The sequence below is a fragment of the Sminthopsis crassicaudata genome, chromosome 2, assembly GCF_048593235.1.
Source record: "Sminthopsis crassicaudata isolate SCR6 chromosome 2, ASM4859323v1, whole genome shotgun sequence".
Lineage (NCBI taxonomy): Eukaryota > Metazoa > Chordata > Mammalia > Dasyuromorphia > Dasyuridae > Sminthopsis > Sminthopsis crassicaudata.
Window position 1 is genome coordinate 218,652,856 of NC_133618.1, and position 24,915 is coordinate 218,677,770.

Below are 24,915 nucleotides of genomic sequence, written 5' to 3' on the forward strand. Positions count from 1 at the left end.
TTTATTCAAGCTCCTTACTGGAGTTTGGTGTTCAAAGAACCACAATGAACTAATTTGTAAATCCAGCAATTTGTTAATTACATGGAAATTTCTTCAAAATGATCACACATGAGTTTTATAAGTCTTTCATCCTCCATGTTAGAAGACTGAACTTTCAATACTGTTCATAAATAATAATGGGTTTATTAATTAGCTGCATGCTTACATTTTCATTGGCAACTACATTTATCTATTTATTTACATTTACGACTTCCTTAGTTTAGAGCAATCATCTCTATGTCTCAGTAGGAGATAATGGCTTTGAATTCAATAAGTATGTGAGAATTGTAGGTATCTTTCTTAGCAGGGGGTAACCTTCAATCAGTATTTTCCCAGAATGCCAATTTTTAGGAAGGCACAAATTCTGACATAAGCAAAGAAATGTTTTTTTTCTTTTTTCATGATAGAATTCTTCCTCCCTACCCAAAAAATGCACAAAAGTCTCCTTTCTATTACCACCATCCTTTTCCCTCCTCCTTTCTCTGGACAATATCACTCTGTCACCACCTAGAGAATGAAGGAACATTTTTTCTGTCCAGAGACCATATCTCTCATATTGACCGTTTTTCCTTTTTCTTGTTTTTCTCTCATGTCCCTTAGCCCTATATATTCACACCACCATGTTCATAGCACTCATACCCTTTTTTTCAAATAACAGGATAAAAAACCAAACAAACAAAAAAACACAAATTATTCCAATGTCAGGGGAATCTTAAGGCACAAACAACATATAGAATAGCTAAACTGCAGATCTGAATCCCATGTTACTTATAACATATTTAGAAAATTCATTAGTTTCTTCCAGGTTCTCCATATTGCCACTTTTCTTCTAATTACTGATTTTTTTCCCTAGCCCTTTTTCTCTTCCTTTTTCAGGTTGATTTTGCTTCCCTGACTTCTTCTAGTTTGAATTATTTTCCTCAGCTTTATTGGTCCCTGGAGAATCAGGGTGATTTTCTATCAGAGTTTCAGGTTTAGTCAGTTCTCCTCTGACTTTTCACGGCCCTCTGTATTCTGCTTGCATACATTCATTGCATTAGCCTGTCAATTCTGAGCAGACAGCAACCACCCTTCTTAGCAATCCTAAAACAAGCTTCTAGCATTCAAGTAACTTCCTACCTTTGGACTTTTTTTTACCTGCTTATAATGCTTTTCTCTCTTGATTAGCACATTCTTAACTCTCTTTTTTTCCTTTCCTCTAAAATCTCCAATTTATTTCACAGTTTCAGCATTAACAGTCCCTAGACCTTGCAATCATGTAGTCCACCTCAAAGTCCATCCATCTATCCACCCATCAATCAACAAACTTTTATTAAGTACTTTCTACAAACAAGACACTATGATAGTTGTTGGGGTTATAAATACACAGAGGAACATAAAAAATAAGTCTTAGCATTTCTATGACTTCATTATAATTCAGTTCTTTTGCTTTAGTGTATTCATAGTTCAATTCCTTTTCTTCAGTATATACATAGCCACAAGCATTGTTTTAGTGAAAGTTGATTTGTAAGTAGAATCATAAACAGGGCCTTTATAAATTTGCTGGATGCTTTTTCATTTAAAAATATTATATAGTGGGCAGCTAGGTGGCACAGTGAATAGAGCACCTGAAGTCAGGATGACCTGAGTTCAAATGTGACCTCAGACACTTAACAATTCTTAGCTGTGTGACCCTGAGAAAAGTCACTTAACCCCAATTGCCTTGGGGGGGCAAAAGATATTAGATAAATTTGGGGTCTTAATTATATCACTAATTTGTGGCTAAGACTTAATCTTCCCTCCAAGTCTCATCTACCCACTTTGACTTATGAGACAGCTTGGCTTAGTGGATAGATTACTTGAGGATTGATTACAAGGAGCCTTGGGATTCAGTCTTGTCTCTGCTACTATTAACTGCATGACATCCTTGGCAAATTGCTAATTATCTGACTTTTAGCCATTTCACTGGTAAAATGAGTATGATAATTTTTCTGGTATCTAAATCCTATGTCTGTTGTGAAGACCAAATAAGATAGTACCGATAGTACCCTGCAGCATTAAACCACAATATAATATAAGTAATGTTGATAATGGACAGCATAACTTATTGGAGGGATCTTGATTTGTAACCAGAAGGCATGGGTTCAAGACCTACTTCTGACACTGGGAAAGTCATTAAACCTCTCAGTTGTCTAGGCAGCTCTCTATGATTATAAATTGCAAAGAAAGTAATAATTTGCATTGGTAGAGAATTTTTTTTTCAAATTGGAAGAATTTATATCAATAAAATCAAAGATCTAATACCTGTCCATAAAGAAATATGAATTTCCTTTTTTCTTTTTGAATTTCCTATGAAAATATGGACAAGTTTCAATTTGCATTATTGGAAGACATTCCATTTGCTGTTGAAAACATAGATCCTTTAAATATCAGTGTATTTTTATATGTTACTAGATCAGTGCAAACACATCAGTACTACTGGAAAAATACAATAATAATAGTAGCATCATGTCAATAGCATCAGCTTTATACAAAGGAAAATATTTCACATATATTTTAGTACTATAATTTCTCTTCTAATCTGGAAGAATATGATTCTGATTAAATATATCCTTATTAAAATAAAGTTACTCTCTCTACTACTAGGTATTCTTTTAGGTTTCCTATTTTACCCAGACAACTACAAGAAGAAACTCATAACACATTGAATAAATCCCTGTTAGAATATGAACAAGAATAACAAAAGAAGAGAGAGCATGGGAAAAAAAACAATTTGCCTCATTGCAGGAAATTACAGATCAACTATGGAACCAAACCACCAACAAAGCCAAAAATAAACTTGATATTTTCAATCAGATAGAATGTAATAAAATGCATTTAAATACTGTCCAAGAGCTTCATTGAAATGATGACTAGAGAAATAATCAATCAGTCAATACCCATATGCAATATATACCAGGCACTGTGTTATAGTACTTGCCATGCATATGAGTACAAAGAATGATTTTTTTGTCATCCCTTTGTATCTTGAAGATATAAATTACATCATAGATTGGCAATGATCATTTACATTATAAATATTTTCCATTTTCATCTCAAATGAGTTCTAAGCAACTAGATGGTCCATGGGATAGAGTGCTTAGTCTATATTCAGGAACACCTGAGCTCAAACTTAGCCTTAAACATTTAGTAATTGTGTGACTCTGGTAGTCATTTATATTCTGTTTGCCTCACTTCCTCGATTGTAAATTTGAGGATAAATTTGAGGATATACATAGCATCAACCTCATAGGATTGTTGTGAAGATCAAATTAAAAATTGTATTTGTAAAGTTCTTAACACAATGCTTTGCTTATAATAAGCACTATATAAATGTTTATCTTTTTTTCTGACTTCTATAGATCTCTTTACCTAACAGGTCAGGAGGTTTACTTTACAATTGATCACCAATAGACATTACAAGAAATGGTATGGACTTTTGCATTCCTTAAAGCTTCTTTTAATTTAATTTTCACTTGATTCCTAGAGTCGGATTGCATTTTATTTTTACAAATGAAAGATATCAACAAATATTATGCATTTGACTGGTAAAAGCAAAAGTAAAAAGAGAGAAAATGAAGAGGAAGGTTAAAGTATATCAAATCTGGTCAAGTGTAGATATGATTTTGTTTCACTTGATCAATCAGAAAGAATTTACTGAATTCCTACTGTACGCTAGTGAGCAGCTAGGTGAGTATAGTAGATAGAGCACTAGACCTGGAGTCAGTCATATCTGAATCCAAATCCTACCTCAGACATTTACTAGTTGTGTTACACTGAGCAAGTCATGTAACCTTGTTAACCTCAGTTTCCTTGTCTGTAAAATGAGCTGGAAAAGGAAATAACAAATGACTCCATTATTTTTGCAAAAAAAAATCCTAAATGGGGTCACTAAGAATAGGACACGACTACAATTGAGCAACAACTAAAACAACTTTATGTCAATCAATCAATCACTAAATATTTATTAAAATAGAGCCTTTTATAGTCTAGGTACTGTGCTATGTGCTGAATATATAAAAAGTTACTCCCAGCCCTCAAGAAGTTCATAATTTAATGGAAGAAACAACAAATACACACACACACACACACACACACACACACACACACACACACACACATATATATATATATATACACATTATATACAAGATAATTAATATTATAATTATACAATATAATTAACATAATTATATGCAATATTATTGATATATTATATTATGTAATATAATATATAGTATAATTAATGTAATAATTTAATTAATTTTGTGCAAGGTAATTAATTGGGGAAAAAAATCAACAGAGGGAAGATGCTATAATTAAGAGGGTTTGAGAAAGGCTTCTTATAGAAGATGACATTTGGGTATTTACAAGAAGTCAGAAAAATCAGGAGATTGAGATAAAAAGTGAGAGCATTCTGGGATGGGGGATGATTAGAGAAAACACCCGGAATCTAGATATGGAGTGTCTTGTTTGTGAAGCAGCAAGAAGGCCAGTATCACTAGATCAAAGAGTATATGGTGAGGAATGAGGTATAAGAAGATTAAAAGAGTTTCAGGGCACTATACTAGATATTCAGGAGAAAAATGAAACAGCTCCTTCTTTTCAAAGAACTTTATTCAATCAGGGAAATCAATATGAACAGAGAAAAGTCTGTTCAAGGTAATTTTAGTACGGTACCAGTAGCAGTTGGTGATCAGTAAAGGCCTCAAGCAAAAATGGTAAAGCATGAGCTAAGTTCTGAAAGAAACTAGGAGTAAGAAGAGTCAGTGGAGAGATGGGAGTGCTTTCCCTCCATGAGGGACAATGAGAACAAAGGTATAGAAATGAGAAATGAAGTGTAATTGTGGAGAAGAGCAAGAACACAAGTTTGGCTGGCATGAGAACACTTCAGGCTATGTTTGGCTGATGGGGATGGTTTCATTTTGTTGGAGGCTGTTCAGAGGCATGATTTACTCTGACAATCATAGAACATTCATTGAGAACTGATTTTTGTTAGAGCACTGTGTTGGGTCTTGGACATACAGAGGGGAAAGAACATCAATCTCATCTTTTTCTTCCCCAATCCCTCTCCAGGAACATGCAGGTTACTCATCTGGCACTATATTACAAAACTCAATTTTTATGCTGCTTTGTATAAAACAGTGCATGCTGTCATGATTAAATAATGGTCAAGCCTGGAACTGGTTCATCCATCACTCTGGAACATGGGCATGACAACAAATGCAAGCCTTGCTGCTGGGCTGCACCCTCCTGCTGTGACCCCCATCCTATTTTACCTGCCTTGTGCTGAGAAAACAAATCACAGCTATTTAAAGAAGCCTGAGGATTTAGAGATTCAGTGCCAGATTTTTCAGGAATGTACCTTTTATTTGAAATGTTAAAGATCCATCTCCTCTTCCCCTCTGTCACATTTTCTGAGCTTTTTTTCCTCTTGCCTCAGTTTCTTGGGTTTTTTTTCCCCTTTATTTAGTATTGCCTCTTTCTTTTGTGCTCATCTCTCCCTGCCTCATCTGATGTTGTTGTCTATCCCTTCCTGTGGCTTTTCTTCTATTATTTCTCCTTCACCAATTATAGTGTAACTATTCAATTATAACATCACACGGAGGAAAGAACAATATGCTTTGGGCCTGGATTCAAATCCCAGTTCTGTTATTTATCATCTATGGGACATTATGAAAATCATATATATCAGCTATCCTTATGGGTCTTCAGTTTTTTCATCTCTAGACAACTAGTTATGTAATGGATTGATTACTGGATTGGAGTCAGAAAGATATAAATTTGAATACTGCCTCAGAAAATTACTAATGTGTAATGTCAAATACAAATATAACTAACCTTTTTCTCTCTGAATTTTCTCATCTATAAAAAGGGATTATAATAGCACCTACCTTATATAATGTTGACACCTATATGTGGCATTGACAGTGCATTATGTCTGACTTAAGGAAGAGCTGAGTTCAGATTATTACATTCAATTATATATTATTGGATAAAACACTTAACCTCTGTCTACCTCAGTTTTCTTATCTATAAAATGGGGATAATAATGGCACTTCCTTCACCAGAGTTGTCATGAGTAAAAGAGATAAAATTTGTCAAGTGTTTTGCAACTTAATGTGACTCAGAGGACACAGGCTATGTTAGTTTTGTCATAATAGAATACTATTTATAAGTATTGTATAAATGATGTTTTTGCTGTCATTGCTGATATAATAATTGTATGATAAAGTGGTAAGACTACATGAAATCAAATATAATAGGAAAAGATTTTCTCTGAGGCATGTGGCTTTTTTCCCATTCTTTTCTCTTGACCTCCTCCTTAGGACGTAATTTTACTAAACACTATATCTCTGGTTCCTCAGTTTCTTGATTAATCACAGAGGATTCCCTCTCCCTGAAATATGTGTTCTCCATTCTAAAGCTCCTTCCAGTTCTGAGTATTTTTAAGGGTCTTCTTGTTCTGATAGTATAGGGTACATTAATGTGATAGTGAATTTGCTACCATTGCCCCTCTCCTTTACTGCCTCAGGGTGTGTAGGAGTGTGGGGGTGAGTGTGTGTGTGTGAGAGAGACAGAGATAGAGACATAGAGAGAGACAGACAGATAGAGACAGAGAGGCAGCAGAGATAGAGACAGAGAGACAGCAGAGATAGAGACAGAGAGACGACAGAGAGACAGCAGAGAGAGAGACAGAGAGAGAGAGAGAGAGAGAGAGGGAGAGAGAGAGAGAGAGAGAGAGAGAGAGAGAGAGAGAGAGAGAGAGAGAGAGAGAGAGAGAGAGAGAGAAATTCAAATAAATGTGTCTTTTCCTGGAAGTCTAGTAGTTAGAGGATATCAGGTGATCTATATTCTCTTTTAAAAGGGATGCTAATTTTCTCTGTTTATACACTGATACCATCTGAATAGCAACCTCTATTTGTACCCCTAAATCAAAGTTAGTTGCTGTGGATAGAGCTGGAGTCAGAAAGAATTGAGTTCTAATTCCAGATTATTTATTCTCTTGCTTATATGACTTGGTGGCGATTAATTTCTGTGAGCTCAATTGCTATGTGGATCTTTAATTTAAAAAAACTCTAACATTTAATATTTCAATAGTGGTTTAAAGTTTATAAAGTGTTTTATAGGCATTTTTTCATTTGGTCTTCAAAATAGTCTTGTAAAGTAGGTTCTAAAGGTAGCATCACCACTGTTTTAAAGAGATAAGGAAACAAAGTCCCATAGATTTTTAAAAATTGTCCACATTCATCCAACTAACAAATGTCACAGTTCTTTATTAATCCAAGTTCAACAATCAATTCCACTGCCCTTAAGATTATGTGATATCTTCCAACCTTCATCATAGTCAGAATTGTGGTGGAAATCAAATGAGAAAATGGATCAGAAAAGTATTCTTAGATGGTAGAATCTTATTGGAGTCATTGTTTCTATTATGATAAAGTTAATATATAGCCTGTGCCCTCTCACTCAACCACTGGCTAAGTGGAGCTGGCTAGATAGGGATGGGGAAAGGTATATTGGGAAAAGGCAAAATCTTTAACCAGTCCTTCCTATCCCCTCATGACTTCAAGGAAGTTTCTGTGATACAGAGGGAAGAATGTTGACCTTGGAGTCATAGGAATTTTGTTAGAATTTCAGCTATTATACCAGGTGATCATGAACAAATCATACCTTTTTGGACTAATTTTCCCCATTTGTGAAATAAAGGAATGGGACTAAATGACTTCTAAGATGTATCCCAGACTTAAATTTCATGAATTATGATCCCATCTGGGCACGATTTTATTCTTACATTTTTTTTTATAAGTTCTAGATCCCATGGTACAGCAGTGTGTGCAACATAGTTTGGGAAATAGCCTGCTACAGGATGGTCAGATGAATTAATGAGTGAGAGGGAAAAGAATTGCAGCTTAATTAACTGTATAATAATTTTATATTCATATTGCCAAAGGACATGATCACATTCTTTCCATTTAATATAGACCTTAATCCAGCAGCAATCCTATGAAATGAGTAGCAAAAAAATAATTGAAAGCAAGTTATCTAAATGAACTCTTTTGGGCACAATGGTATTGGTTAACAGTGGAAGAGAAATTTCCAAATGGAAATTTCATAGTCTTTAAAAGTATTTTATCTTCCTGAATACATTATTTATTTTTTATAATTTCAGGGTGAATTAATTTTTTAGATTTTATTTTGGTTCTACTTTTTTTCTCTTGTCCTTCTCTTCCCCCTTCTTCTCTTCCCCCTCCTTCTTTTCCCCCTCCTTCTTTCATCATCATCATCTTCTTCTTCTTCTTCTTCTTCTTCTTCTTCTTCTTCTTCTTCTTCTTCTTCTTCTTCTTCTTCTTCTTCTTCTTCTTCTTCTTCTTCTTCTACCACTTCTTCTTTCACTTCTTCTTCCTCTTCTTCTTCCACTTCTTCTTCCTCCTTCTTATCCTTTTTTCTCTTCTTCCTCCTCCTTGTTCTTTTTTCTCTTCTTCCTCCTCCTTGTCCTTTTCTTTTTTCCTCCTCCCCTCTTATTCCTTCTCTTTGTCTCCTCCTCCTCTTTTTTCTTCTTCTTCTATTATTTTTTTTATTAAAGCCTTTTTTATTATTTTAATTGTAGTAAGTTTATTTATTTTCAATATACATTGCTTTATGAATCGTCTTGGGAGAGAAAAATCAGAGCAAAAGGGAAAAACCATGGGAAAGATTAAAAAAAAAAAAAAACAGAAAAAAAGAAATGAACATAGCATGTGTTGATTTCCATTCAATATCGTCAGATCTGTTTGTGGATGCAGATGGCATTTTCTGTCCATAGTCTATTGGGATTGCTTCACATCACTGAACTGCTGAGAAGAACCAAGCCTTTCATAGTTGATCATCACATATTTTTGCTATTATTGTGTACAATGTATTCCTGACTCTGCTTGTTCTACTCAGCATCAGTTGCTGTAAATCTTTCCAGGCCTTTCTATAATCAGCTTGTTCATTATTTTTATAGAAAAATAATATTCCATTACTTTCATATAGCACAGCTTGTTCAGTCATTCCCCAATTTATGAGTCACTAATTTTCCACATTATTTCCACAATTATCATGCCACACAAGAAAAACTCAGATCAAAACAGAAAAAAATGAAAAAGAAAACAAAATGCAAGCAAATAACAGCAAAAAGTGAAAATACTATGTTGTAATTCACACTCACTTCCCACAGTCCTCTCTCTTCACCACAAGACTATTGGAAGTGACTTGAATCGCCTTGCTATTGAAAAGAGCCATGTCCATCATATAATCTTGTTGTTACTATGTACAATGTTCCCCTGGTTCTCCTCAATTCATTTAGCATCAGTTTATGTATGTCAGTCTGAAATCATTCTGCTGATCATTTCTTATAGAACAATAATATTCCATTACATTTGTGTAACTTATTTAGCCATTCTCCAACATTTTTGCACATGTAGGTCCTTTTCCCTTTTTTATGATCTCTTTGGGATACAGACCTAGTAGAGACAAAACTGGATCAAAGGGTATGCACAGTTTGACAGCCCTTTGGGGATAATTCCAAATTGCTCTACAGAATGGTTGGATCAGTTCACAACTCCACAAACAATGCATTAGTGTCCCAGTTTTCCCACATCCTATCCAACATTCATCATTATATTTTTCTGTCATCTCAGGTAGTCTTAGAGTTATGTAATAGTACATAAGAATTTTCTTAATTTGTATTTCTCTGATCAAAAATTATTTAGAGCATTTTTTCATATGACTATAAATTGTTTTAATTTCTTCATTTGAAAATTTACTATTCTTATCTTTTGACTGTTTTTCAATTGGAGAATGGCTTAAATTCTTTTAAATTTGAGTCAATTTTCAATATATTTTAGAAATGAGACCTTTGTCAGAACCCTTGAATGTAAATTTTTTTTCTAGTTTATTGCTTCCCTTCTAAATCTTGTATGCATTAGTTTTGTTTGTACAAAAACTTTTTAAGTTAATATAATAAATATTATCTATTTTGTGATCAAGAATGATCTCCAGCATTTCTGCATCTTGGAATGGTCCCAAGCTTCCTTTACAAGTAACAGTGACTTCATGCTGCCCTGGAGCTGGTGCTGCTGACTTCCTTCTGTGCTGGGTGAGGGTGGCCACATTCCATGTTATTTTGGCATTTAGTGGTTCATTATTTGCCTTTTATAGTTGCATTGGGAGTCTCACAGCTAGTCGGCTGATCCATGGGCTTCTGAACTAGACAGAGAAGCCAAGATGGCTGTATTTTGGCTAAGAGCCTCCTGGTAGATTCCTACCAGTGAGCAGATGCCACACCACCCTGGGTCCCTGCATTGACCCTGAATATGTACTCCTCCTCATCCTTCACCTCCACTTTCTCTTCCCACCCATTTCAAAAAGACCATTTCTGAAATTCTTTCAAAATACCTTCTGCTGGAAATTAGTGACTCCTGATTAGTGTAGGGACAGAGATGCCTAGAGTTCTGAAATAGTTTGTTTAGCCAAAAAATAAAAAATAAAAACAAAGTAGGCTTCTATTTACTCTTTGATTTCTAGAGTTTAGTTGTTGGAGACATTCATAGAATATTAGAATAAATAAGTGATAAAGTCCTTATAAGTTATATCATATAGCCACCTAATTCACAAATAAGGAAAATGGGTAAGGTGAGTTGTCCACAGATAATAGGTGGCAGAGTTAGGATTTGGTATACAATGGGATTTGGTATCTAAAGTTAATCTTAAATAAATTGTTTACTACCTTTACAAGTTTGGAGTTTTATCTTGCTGTTTCTCATTTTAAAATAAGAGCACTGAACTAGATGAGCTCTGAAATCCTTTTGGTTTAGAAGTTACAAATATCTGATTTGATTCCAAATCCAATGCTCTTTTGATATCCATGAGACATTTATTGAATATTGTGGGTAAGAAATATCTGCATAACCATGATGCATGTTGTTGCTGTTCAATTGTATCCGACTCTTTATGGCTCCATTTTTGTTGGTATTTCCTTGTCCAGTTCACTTTATGGATGAGGAAACTGAGACAAATAGGAGTCACTTGCCTAGGGTTACACATCTGAGGCCTGGTTTGAACTCAACTATTCCTAACTCTAGGTCTATTCCTCTCCCTGGGCCATCTGCTTGTCATATATATTAACTAACTTCAGTTCAAAAGTATGTATGAAGAAAAAAAAAAGATACTTCAGGGATACTGATGAAATGTCTGCCTAATTCTTCAACAATGATATTAACAAATCTTTTGTTTATTCTGATAGGACTCTTGTGATTCATGAGATTCCAGACATAGTATGAAACAGTGTTTATATTCATATAGAATTTTTAAGCACAGTGAATAACCTCATGAAGTAGATATAGCAAATATTGTGCCCATTTTACATATGTGGATTCTATAAGTCAGAAAAATGAAAGCTATGGCCATTGTTCTATGGCTTATTATCAGGGCTGTGGCTTGAAGCCATATTTTCTCACTCTAAATGTATAACTGTGCAATACCTTCGCTGTTGGTAATAATGAACATCTGGTCCATCCTTAATATCTTACTATATCCATAGGAACAACTGAATATGTTGAAAAAAATATGGGACACCTGTGAAAGGAGAAATACAACATTGTGAGCCCTCTTCATAAACTATCTCATTTGCCCCAGCTCTTCATTCATATTACCATGGAATGAATTTGTATGCATCATAAAGAAATCCTGTGTAGACAAGGACAACAGCTGAGGACAGGATGCAAAATTCAGTAAACTTGATTGTTCCTATATCCTTCAAGTGCACAAGCACACACTCAGGCACAGAGTAGTAACATACAGGACCCCACATCCTCCAATATTCACTCCTGTTATTTATAGGCTCCAGTTAACATTCTTGATTGCTAATGACTGATAGCATGAGGAAGAATTGAATTACTAGGGTAGCGATTAAAATTGTGTTCAGTTCCAGACACCATAATTTAGGAAGGACATTAATAAACTCAGAGGCATCCAGAGAAGTGTGTCTAGTGTGCTGAGAGGACTGCAGATTGTGCCCTATGAGTACAGGTTGAAGGAAATAGCAATATTTATCTGGAGAAGAAGAGACTGGATGGGAAATAACAGCTTACTCCAAGTATTTGAAAGCTTACCTTAAGGAAGACAGCAGAACCAGTGGCAGTGGACATACGTTTAAGTTAGCATTCTTGAAAGAATATACTGTTAAAATTTTAAAATTGGCCCCTAGTTGTTTAACAACCACATACAAAATGTACATGAGACATATATTAAGTTCCATATACATTATTACATCTCTATCACTTTCTTAAATCTAGAAATCAACAAAAGCAAATCAAAACTTGATTTATAGCTGGCTCCAGTACATCCCTGCTTTTATAAAAAAAATAGTTATCTCAAAGTGGAATGGATTATGTTGGGTTCCCTTTTATTGGTGATTTTCAAATGGAGACGGAACTAATACTTGTCAGAAGTGTTGTAAAGGGCCTTCCACTCCAGATACTTGTCAGTCTACAGGACCTTTAAGATCCCTTATTATGAAGGAATTCGGTAAAATATGTTTGAGAGGGAGAATTCTTTAAACAAGGTAAAAAAGAAAGAACTCAATAAGGCAGGGGGATAACTCAAACAATGCACAGCAACTATTTGTGGTTTGTAAATGCTCTGTATTATTTGGCCTCACCGACTCAATTAATTTTGATCAACAGGCACTTATACAAAGTATCTACTATGTGCCAGGAACTGTTAGTCCATGAAGATATCAAAACAAGGAAGAAACAATTCCTGCCCTCAAAAAACTTGTTGTATTAAAGAGAAACAAAATCTGTACAAAGCATTTCTGGGAAAAGGATAGTAGCAACTTAGAGGATCAGGAGCATCACAGTGGCTGCCTTTTGAAATTAAGAAAATTGTATCTATGTTTCCTTACTTCCCTTCAAGTTCTGCATTCTGACCTTCACAGCAATAGGGAGATTCTCATACACATGCAAAGCATACTCAGGCTACACACTATGGGATTTATGAGCTGGTCTCTCCTATTTCATCACAAATCTTGTCTCAGTGATGTACTTATGCCCTGATCCTCTTCAGTGTTTAGGGACAGATAGAGTTTCTAGTGTTGCTAAAGGAGAGTTTTCCCCTTTAATATTACATTTTGCTTTGCTAATTCATTCTCTGCTTTGAGATTATAGTTTTCCTCAGATAAACATTTGTTGTCAACAGAGATTCAAAAAGAAATGTGCTTCTAAAAAATCCACCTTTTTTCTTTGTTTCTTCTTTTTTCACTATGACTGAAGCTTCTTGTCTTTTAAGACTTTTGATGACATTTAATTCATCCTCCCTTTCACTGTTCACATGAGGACTCCCATGAGAAGGAAGATGAGGGAAAGAAAGATCTTTTGAGAAATGCAGTGGATTTATAGCTGTTGAAGGTGACACAAAGCACTCAATTTATTCTCTTTCTGGCGTTTTAAAATCCTGGAATGTTTTCTTTTTTTCCTGCATCATAGCAATTTAAGATCATAGATCTGGAGATGGAAGAAGGCAGGAAAAAAGTTAGGAAAGGGAAAAAAGAAAGGAAAAGGAAAAAAGAAGGAAGGAAAGAAGGAAATATTTATTACATATCTATTAGGACTAGGCACCGTGCTAAATGATTAACAAATATTATTTGACTCTTAATAACAATCCTGGGAGGTAAGTGTCATTATTATTCCCTTTTTAATAGTAGATAAGACTAAGGCAGATATGGCTAGTGACTTGTCCAGGATTACATAGCTAGTAAGGGTAAGTGTTTGAAGTCAGATTTGAATTCCGTTCTTTGTGACTCCAGACTCAGTGCTTTATCTACTATCTAGTAGAATTCTTAGAGGGTATTTAGTCCAACTCCCTAATTTTTATATAGGAAAAAACTGAGACCCACACAAGTCATAGCATTATAGCACTAAAGCTGGGATATGGGATTTAAACCCAGGTCCTCTGTCTACAGAATCAGTGTCTTTTCTACTCTGTCACATACTTCTCCTTTTGAAAATTTCCCACTATGTCTACAGCCTCAACCAAACAAAAATAGAGGCTTTCTTCCTGCCTTCATTGTACCAAATCTTATAAAAGAATAGACAACTCCCAAAAGATGTAAATACCTCCCTCATTTAGCATGAATGAGTTTGGTTTATTCTTTCTCTATTGTTGATGTCTGTTTCAGTCCAGGCCTGACAGCTTAAGCCAGTGCTGATACGCTCTCTACAACTCATTCCTTTTCAGTTCTTTATTCATATAGCAGCTCCTCCATCTTCAGGGTCATCTTAGTCCACTCCCATAAAAGCTGGATATTTTAAGTTTTCATTTCAACTGTAAAAAAAAAAATGTCTAGCTGGGAAAGGTCTGTTAGAATTTTCAAGGAAAAGTCTCTTTCTTTAGGGGAGGGAAAGTATGGACAGAGGGAAGGGGGATGATATCGTGAAAGAATCATTCACTATGAAAATTCTGTTGGTTTCAGATGCATCCAAAACAGCAGCCAATTCCAGGGGTTTGTGTGAGAAAGAGAGACAGTCCACTATGAGATAAATAATTAATGACCATGCAAATACTGCTTGTGTATGAAGGCAGCTCCTGTCGCCAGCATGCTCATTGCCTCTTAGCAAAGCTTCCCATTGTAATAAAAACCTTTCTTCTTGATACAGCCTTTAAAAAAAACATTTTATTGGATTGCTAGCAAGTGCTGTCGGAATGGAATGAAATGAAACTGAATCCGAAACAAAAGGGGAAGAAAAAAAAGACTATCCAATGTAAAATCTATCTGCATCTTCAGAGCTGTCAAAATGAAAAATGAAGCCACAAGTTTGGCCTTTAAAAATATTAATTCATTGTAAAGATGAACTAGAGAGCCATGGGAAAATCTACCTTATCTTCTAGGAGGAACAAGCCAGGCCAAATCTCCATCATTCTTCCTCGATCCTGAATGTCACTTGCTTGGCAGCCTTAAAGCTGATGAGCCTACACTCAAAATTCATTCATAGTGCTTCTCATCATAATAAATCCTTGAAAAATTTCCCTTTCTTATCATCAAGTCAGTGGTTCCAGACACTAAGCCCTGTCTGGGCTTTTCTATTTGTAAGATCTTTTTTTTTTCTTTTTACTTCTCTCTCATATTTCCTATGGAGACCAAACCAAGTACTAATTTTAATTTTGATAGTAGGTGAGAGCTTTGAGATAAAACCTGTAATATCAACTAGTCTTACTGATGAAAGGAAGATCACATGAGGAATAATTGCCAAACAGCAAATGAATAACAATAAAAATTGCAAGTTCAACTGGAAAATAACACTGTGGTTTCAGTTAAAAATTATGTTACAAGACCTTTCTTCTTTCCTTCCTTCTTTTCTCTGTTCCTATTTCCTTTCCTTGCTTTTCCTTTTTCTTTTCCTTGCTTTTCCTTGCCTTGGCTTGCCTTTTTTCTTTTTTCCTTTCTTTCCTTCCTTTCCCTTCCCATTTTTAACTGGTTATTCTCATCAATAACATGGGTTTTTTTTCAAATATTCTGTTGGAAAAATGCACATTCTATTTTATATTACTCTTCAGTTACAGAAGGATAAAATGTTCCATACTCCCATATCCATAGATTCTGCATAAAGAACAATATTTTTGCAATTTATTTTTTTTTTATTTTTTTGCCATTTGTTTATGAAGGTAACATGCTATTAGCTGACCTTGTAACCAGCAAAAGGGTTTTCTCACCTTCGCATCCCCTAGTATAGCCTTATTCTTATTAAGCAGTAACATACTTTTGTCTAAAGGATGTTTGAAAGGCTGAGGAAAGAGATCAGGGGCCATGGAACAGAGCAAAAGTAACTGGTCATACAGAGAGATTGAATACCTAACAAATTTCTAAACTATTTCACTCATCTCCTTGCTCCAGGTAAGCCCCAAAAGGACACCTTCTTAGTTAGGTTTAACCTTAACATCAGGTTAATGATATGACTAAGAAAAACAAAATCTTTCATCACTTCAGTTCATGGAAGTTTGAGTTCGCTTTTGACCCAGTGAAAAGGAATATCTTTAGAAGTAATGATCAAAGAAGGATTGAATCATTTAAAGAAAATTATTCTTTTGGGTAAACCAACATTGGAATTACTATTATTCTGAGATTGTTACTTAAACTATTAATATTATAAATTTTTATTTATTGTTTAATAATATAAATTGGAATTATAAAAGGCTACTTTTCAAAGGTTTTAAGAAACTCTTTTTGAACCCATTTCTCTTAAAGAAGAAGATACAATTAGTTTAATCTAAATTAATAAAATTGTTTCTAGCACATTTGTACCTAAAATATAGAGGACAACAATTTCTTCTACAAACAATATTCTTGAGCCTCATTGTAAAGTTGAGATCAGAAAAGCACCTTCTTTATGATGTTGTCAAATCAAATAAGATAATCTACATAATGCATTTTACTAGTGTTAAAGCACTATAAAACATTCCCTATTATCACCATCATCCTTTCCAGCTTTAAATCTGTAATTCTGTGGGAAACACTCCTGAGCAATCTGATTGAAGGAAGTGGCATATTCTCTCTTGACATGTGAATTTCAGTAGAACTCTCCTTCTTAGCTTTACCTTAGCTTTGCTCTTACCTAAAATTGAGAGAATTGCCTGGAGGATACCAAGAGAGAAAAGCTCCCTCCTTAGTTCAAGGAGCCCCATTCTTGTCCAAACTCTTGGATCTCCTATTTATTCTAATATTGGACTCATTCTTCAGATATCTTCAGCATTCTATTTTCTCTGATTTAAAAATTACCAAAATATTTGGGAGCAGTTTCCAATGCAAATTGTAATATAATTTGTTACATTTGGATTTCCTCTCTTGCTTTGTTACCATAGCAAATATTCTGAATTCCCTACCTTCTTGGCAAAATTAAGAAGGAAAAAAATGTGACTTGCAGCTTATATAGTCATAGAGAAGGTGAAGGACAGGAAAACTGTTGAAAAACAGAGGCAGTTGAATTGACAGTTTTTAGATGGCATTAGAGTTCATTTTGTTGTTGTTGGTGGTGGTGGGTATTTTTAGAGGAAGAATATTTTTAAAATAATTTTTTAGTCTTAAAATATTTCTTATATAGGCCAATCCCAATCCTCTGCCTGGATATGCTTTTGTTTCCTGCTTCTGACCCCAGAGCCAGTGGATAACAAATGATCAATATCTAGGGCTGTCTGTAATAAGAGATTTCAGATTAAATATATTCTCAATGAGGAACAAGCCGTCTCAGAAAGAAATGAGTTCTCCCTTTCTGGAACTGTCCAATTAGAGATTAACTCTATGGGATTTTAACGCTCATATGGGATTTTGAAGAGGGAATTCCTATTTATTCATTCATTTAGTAAATATTTAATAAGTATTTATAAATAGGTATTACATATTTTCCCAGGCCTTGAGGATAAAAAGACAAAATTAAAATACTTCTTTCTGCTCTCAAAAACATTTATCTTTCTATCATTTATCTTTCTACTATATACCTCTCTATTGATAATAGATATACTACACCGAATATGTATATAATTGGCAAACTTTGCAAACACAAATCTTTATTTGTTAAATTATTACAAAATAAATAAAAAGTAATTTTGGTTTAGAAGAATAATAGCAACTCAAGTACATCAAAATGGATAATATGTAGGACATGGCACTTGAACCAAGTCATGTAGAGAGCTAAGCACTATAAGAAGTGATGGTGAGGAGGAGGAACATTCTAAGCATGAGAGACACTCTATGAAAAGTCCTAGAGAATGGAGGTAGGTTTTTATGTGTAAGGTATAGGTAGGCCAATTTGTTTGGAACATAGAATGTGTTACAGTGAGTGATGTGCAATAAGTCTGGGAAAATAGGTTTGAAATTGTGAAGGACAAATAGAGAATTTTAGTCTCTGGATCTTTTTGAGCAGGCTTATGCTGTAGATCAAACTGTTCTTTAGTAATGTCACTGTGGTAGCTATTATGGAGATATTTGGAGCAGGGGGATAGGTTAGAAGATTAGAAGTGATAACAGCTAAGGGTGGACTGATTACCATGCAAATGATAAGGTGAAATAAGATGAGAAAAATATTGTAATGGAAGAATCAGCATGACTTGTTAGCTATTGGGTAAAGTTTCCTCAGAGATCTTTCTCATATTCTGTGAACTATGACAATCAAGAAATTTCTAGTTTGGGAGAGTTTAGAATTGAAAACCAAAAATGTTCTTTGATTTATTTGAAGTTTAAATGCAGAAAAGTCCCAAGCTTTTCCATTACTTTATTACTGAATACTATGACCAATGAGGCAGATAATATAAACTCATTAAATTTTTTGCACAACAACTGGAAATGTAGGCAATATTCACAAGCATTAAATTTTCATCTCAGGCTTGGAATATGCTGATATATTATTTCTGTGAATGAAATACAGGAGTACAGCCTTACTTCATGTAACAATAATATAATTTTTCTGACTATTCACTAGTGATGTGACCTAATTCTGAAAAATTAAAAAAAAATTAGATATCCAAAGAACTATACATCATTGTGTTTTGTGAGGTAGATTTTGAGGATTTCTTTGAGTGTAGTTCATGATTTAAAATTTTTCTCTAAAAGTAGTTTTTTAAATCTCTCAATGTCTTTCCAAAGTCTCACAATAGGTTCCTAAAACTTTAGGGGCTTCTTGACTGGCTACTTTGTAAGTAGTACAGGGTCAAGACATTGGTCCATCTCTATCACTTTTTCAAATAAGGAGAAAGGTTTTATTTCATATCCTTAAGAACCATTTAAAACCAAAACAACACTTCGATAGTATGAGCTTTTTCCAAAATTTGTTTCAGCAAGCTTCTAATAGTTAAGAGCCTGTCAGACTGAGTATAAAATAAAGGACAGGTTTACTCTATAGGGCTAAAAACATTCCTTGGGTCTTGGATTCATGGATATCTCACTTCTCTTGGGATCCACAAGATAAGTGTCTCTGGAGCATCTCTGATACAAAGGAAAACAACCATTTCCATTCCTGTTTCTGACTTAGAAGCATTCAGGTACAGATTTGAATTCTGGATCCTTTTGTGAGAATAAAAATAGGAAAAGAACACTGTAGCATTCATACCATCCTTTAAAAAATGTAGAGGTAGAAACTGATACCTTTAGGGAAGCCACAGGCATAAAAGATTTAAACCTGGCCCTTCCACTGTGAGACTATTTCTTCAGAGTACAGTAGTTATGGCTTGATTGTTTTAATACAAAATTTAGGGCAAGAAGCAAAAAACTTTTTATGGATTCCACGTGGAGCTTAGTATCTCTCCTTTCAGACCTCAAATAGTTTATAATTTTCCTATGCATTTGCCATTAGTTTTAGGCAGCTGGTATGGTGAGTACCCAGTGCAGTGAATAGTACACTGGATCTAGCATCTGGAGAATTTAAGTTCAAATCCAATCTTTGTGATTTAAAAGCTGTAGGATCTTAGACAAATAATTTAATCTGTCTGCCTTGGTTGCTTTTTCTACAACATAGATTCAGTAAAAGTACTTTCCATTCAGGGTTGTTATGAGGATAAAAGGAGACAAAATCTGAAGTATTTTGCAAACCTTAAGGTATTTTATTAGGACTATCAAAAGTCTTACTGAAGTTTTAATTTTAATAAACATATGTATAAATTTTACTTATTTATAGTTAGATGTGTTTGCATCTTATCTCCTTACTAAAATCTGAGTTTCATGAGGATTGAAGTCATGATTCATCTAAATATCATATCTCATGAAGTCTGGAGGCATAGGGCTACAATACTTGCAACTGGGAGAGACTGAGGCTAGGAGGTTGCTTGAGCTTGGGAGATTTAGTACTAATGCCTTTCAGATGTCTGCATGAATCTAGAACCAATATGGTAAGGCCCCCAAAGAAGCAAAGTACCCCTAAGATCCTTACAGAACTTGGCAAAGTAGTCCAGATCTAATAAGATATCATTTAACAAAGATGAATGTAAACTCTCATACTTTGATGTTGAAAAAAGAAAATTCATCATAAAAAAGAGATTAATAAATAACTGTTGCTTTAATATAATCTAGATATCTTAGTGGACTGCAGATTTACTATAAGTCTTAGCTTTCATTAAAAGAAGCCCCAATTTTCATTAAAAGAAGCCCAGAACATAGTAGGTGACAGTTTATATGTCACCTGGACTATTTTATTAAATCTTGAAGGATAATGCCAAATTGGAGATCATTCAAAGAACATGGGAGCAGATTTTAAGGGACCTTAAGACCATGAAATACAAAATGTTTTAAAGAGCCAAAGATATTTGAACCTAAAGAAATGGAATAAGAGGGACATGAAATTTTCTCGTATTTTAAGAGAAGTCATATGGAAGTGAGTTATACTTGTTCTTTTATCCCTAGAGTGCTATAGATTTGAAAGGTGTGGGACTGTTTTTTAATTTAAATGCAAGAAATAAAGTATTTAGAATCAGATATAGGCTGCTTCTAAATGTAGCAGGTTCTTTTTTCAGAAGGGGTTTATAGTCAAAGAGTGGATGACCTTTCACCATCATCTATGGGTTTAATTCTCTCAAAGAAGATAACTTCCAGATCAAAATAGAATGTCCTATAAGTCTTAGTGCAATGTTAATTTTTAAAACCTTAAAAAACAAAAGCCTGTTTTTTTCTCCTGAAATTCAGACCATGGCTAGGTCATTTAACCTTTCTAGTAACCCAGACAATTTTTTAAAATTCTGAGTTGCAGAGTTAAATGCTTATTTTCTTTGGGAGAGAGAATACTTTGATGACAATATGATTTGATGATCAATTAAATTATATATCCAGTGAAAATAAGAGAATGCAAACTTGAGAAAGAGACTGATTCATTTTGGTTCTTATATCTCCAGCTTTATATGACTTGAGTATAATGTCTGGCATATAATACATGCTAATTAAAGAGTTTTTTTTGTGTGTATTAATTATTGGGGATATTTTACAAAGGCTGAGGTCCCTTAAAACTTTTTAAAAAATACATCTGTGGATTTAATTTAAAGCTCAGGTACTTGACTAAAGAAGAAAAATTGGATAATTATTAGAAAAAACAAAGCACAACACAACAGAACACAAATTTTATGCTGATCACATATTCTCTCACCTAAAAAGTACCTCAAAAATCAACTAATAAGCCGCTTACCCCCATGCTTCACATTGGGCAAAGTCAGCTAAAAGGGATATAGTACATACAAAAAAAAAGATTTCTTGAAATAATATAGTTTTAAATGAAATTCTGGTTTTCTTTATGTATCCACAAAACAGGCCATTGATGTTTTATTGATGATTCTTTTGAAGGTAAGGGAAAAGCAAGTTGCCAGCAAAGGAAGCCTTTTGGGCTCTCTGTCATACCACTGCCCCATTGAACTTTTAATAGGAGTCTTTGTAGGCTCCCCAGACTGCAGTAACCTCTGTGAGTGCTCAGTGAGATGAAGGCAGATAAAGTGAAAATGTGACTGTGCCATCTCATAAAATGACATTTAAAGCCCAACAAGGGGACGATGTTATTATTTAGCACATTCCTTCCAATCCAAAGTGTGCTGTTAGAGGAATAAATGATCATTATCACTTCAGATGTGGAGAAAATAGTTGCACACTTTTCTAAACCTCTATCTGGGGGGCTTCCATTTGAGCCTGGGGATAATGGGAAGATAGGAGAAGTGCCTGAGGCTTGAACAGCATTAAAAGCTGAGTATCATTGAAACATTGCCATTCCCTCCCACAATCAGCCAGAATCCCCAAAACACATCAAAGCACCCTAATGCTGGATTTTTTCCCCTTATGGCTTAAGTCTCAGACATTTCAAAATGTCATAGGTAATTGTTTTTGGTGCCAGATCCTTAACTAGAAATTCTATGGTGCAAATTATTTTGTGGGGCAGGAGGAGGTCGTGTCAATATAACAATGAGGATAGTTTGATTATAGTTGCTCCAAGAGACTTGACATGAGGTCCTAGCTGAATTTACATGAAAGATTTTTCAGGGATTCCAGCTTTAGCCTATATGGGGATGAGATATAAAGCAGGCATCATTCAATAATGGCAATCTAATGGACATATATCTATATTTCTAGCAATTGAATATAATCTTAAAGAAAATGAACTTGGGTGGATGGGGATGAGTGTAAGATGAATCTCCTACAGAAAATTGAATTAGAAGCCAACAAATGGAGTTAAGGATGGGGAGCATTCCAGAAATGAGGTATGTCCAGTGCAAATATATGGAGAATTGAGATGAAGGATTGTATACAATGATCAGCAAATAGAGCAGTGCATTTGAATTATAGAATACATAGAGAAGAATTAACTCTAAAAGAAAGGAAGGTTGGGAGGTATTTTAAATACTGAACATGATTATAAAGTTAATAGGAACTCGAAAAGATTTTTTGCATAGGGACCCATAAGGTTAGGTCCCAGGTTATACCAAGTTGCCAGTATCCTTAGCTAAAAAGACACTTTTGCTCTGTGCTAATCATAGCCTTATTTGGTAGACTGGGAGATTTCCTTTCCATTATAATGATGAAAATATTCACAACAAAGGGAGAGAGAAGAAGAGGGAGAAAGAGAAAAAGAGAGAACCTTATCTATTATGTTTCACAAATCCTTTTCCAGGCAGCCTGGCAGATGCCACATGGATCTACAGTGTCTTGTTACTTATGTCCATAGCAAAAGTGGAAGGAATTGAATAATATCACCAACTGACTGAGTCTTACCAAAATAGGGCTCTCAATGTTCCAGGGCCCAGAAATCACAATATTAATTCTTACAAGTCCTGGTGAACAGGTATGAGAAACCTGAACAACCATGGCTTTTGATCCCATGCATTTCACATTATAGTCTAAGACAAGGATAAACGAGTCATAACTGCACATGAATATGATACAAATAATGGCATTAGACAATAATGGGTAAAGAAATTCAGAAGCAAAAATCAATTCTTACTGCTTCTATATTAGCTACTTAGGTAAGACACAGTATCTTCAAATGGAGGAGTGAATTTGAATAGAACCTTGCAAGATGAATAGATCAGCTTCCCGGGTAACTTTCAAGTATCAGCTAAAATTTTAACTTCAGCAAAAAGCCTATACCTTCCATCTGATATTATCTCCAATTTACAGTGTATATATTTTGATTGTACAATTTTCAGATTATCTCCCCCTTTAAAGAAAAAAAAAACTTTTTTTTTTCCTTTTTTGTTCATTTCCTCAGCTCTCAGCACATTGCTTGATATATCCTGGGGCCTTAATAAATAAATATTTGTTAATTTAACTTAACTTTGGGAAGGTAGAAAAGAGATATTTCGTGATGATAATAGAATAAGCCTTAACATCAAGGTAGCTTTAGCTGTTTTTGAGGCAGATGAGGAAATGAATGTGGTTGCATAAAAGGATCTCTTAGGGAAATAAAAACAGATGAATCTTTAAAAGTCAGTAGAAACCGTATTGGAGATAGTTTAGATATTTGATCTCTGCTTTTCAAGGAGTTTTTAAAGATTGTTGAACAGGGGAGAAATGTGATGGTAGCACCATTTGAGGGGGATTTATGGGACAGTTGACTGGTGTCAAAAGCAACTTAAGGCCCATGTAACATTTGGGATATTTTTGAAAAATTTGATTTGATGAAGGCCTTAATTTTGATCACAGCAAAGGGAAGAGAGAAAAGAAGGTTTAAAGTGAGGACCATTTTAATAGAATACAAAGGGGCCTGGATTTGATGGGGAAACACCTTGGATAAGAATGTCAATTTTGTTCTTATTACCTGTATGACAAAGCAAGTTGATTCTTTTCTGGCATTATTCTCATTTGTGCAAAGTGAGAAAGGGGAGATAAGTATCTTCTAAGCTCTAATTATTCTATAATCCTACATGACATTGAAAAGGAAGACTCTATGGGATTTGACATATGGCCTAGATGTTTTGAGTGAAGAAGAAAGAAAGCAAAACCATTTCTAGTCTGGGTAACTGGGAGACTAATAGTATCTTTAATAAGGAGCCTAAGAAAAAGGATTGCTCTTGATCCAACCATTCTTTTTTAAATTAATTAATTAATTTGTTTGTTTAGTCATTGTTTGTTTTTTGTCCTAAGTTTATTTTTAACATACATTGCTTTGTTAATCTTGTTGAAAGAGAAAAATCAGAGTCAAAGGGAAAAAACATGGAATATATATACAAACACACATATAAACAGAAAAAAATAAGTGGGCATAACATGTGTTGCTTTACACATGTAATCTCCTTAGTTCTTTTTCTAGATACAGATGGTATTTTCTGTCCTAAGTCTATTGATTTGTATCACTGAACCGCTGAGAAGAATCAAATCTTTCATAGTGAATCATCACTATGTTATTGTGTCCAATGTATTTTGGTTTTGGTCAGCATTGTTTCATGTAAATCTTTCTAGGCCTTTCTAAAATCAGGCTTTTCATCATTTTTTGTAGAACAATAATATTCCATTACCATCATGTACCACATCTTGTTCAGCCATTCCCAAATTGATGGGTATCTACTCCTTTTCCAATTCTTTTTTTAATAGTTTTTTTATTTATAAAATATATGCATATGTAATTTTTCAGCATTGACCCTTGCAAAACCTTCTGTTCCAACTTTTCCCTTCCTTCCCCCCATCAACTCCCCCATATGGCAGATAGACCAATACATTTTAAATATGTTAAAGTATATGTTAAATACAATATATGTGCACATATCCATACAATTATTTTGCTGCAGAAGAAGAATGGGACTTTTAAATAAGGTAAAATTAATCTGAGAAGAAAATCAAAAATGCAAGTGGATAAAAAGAGATGGATTGTTAATGCTATGTAGTGG

General features: G+C 34.4%; 1 protein-coding gene and 1 long non-coding RNA gene across 2 annotated transcripts in view; both read left to right on the forward strand.

Moving 5' to 3' along the window:
- The window catches only part of LOC141555397 (uncharacterized), a 64,963-nt gene extending 49,587 nt beyond the window's left edge, over positions 1–15,376 (forward strand). The window contains exon 2 of the long non-coding RNA XR_012486179.1: positions 14,555–15,376. This is a non-coding gene — a long non-coding RNA (uncharacterized LOC141555397). The remainder of the gene's footprint in view (positions 1–14,554) is intronic.
- LOC141552713 (cadherin-13-like) overlaps positions 1–24,915 on the forward strand; it is a 313,423-nt gene that overhangs the window by 68,665 nt on the left and 219,843 nt on the right. The gene's annotated exons all lie outside the window — the stretch shown is intronic.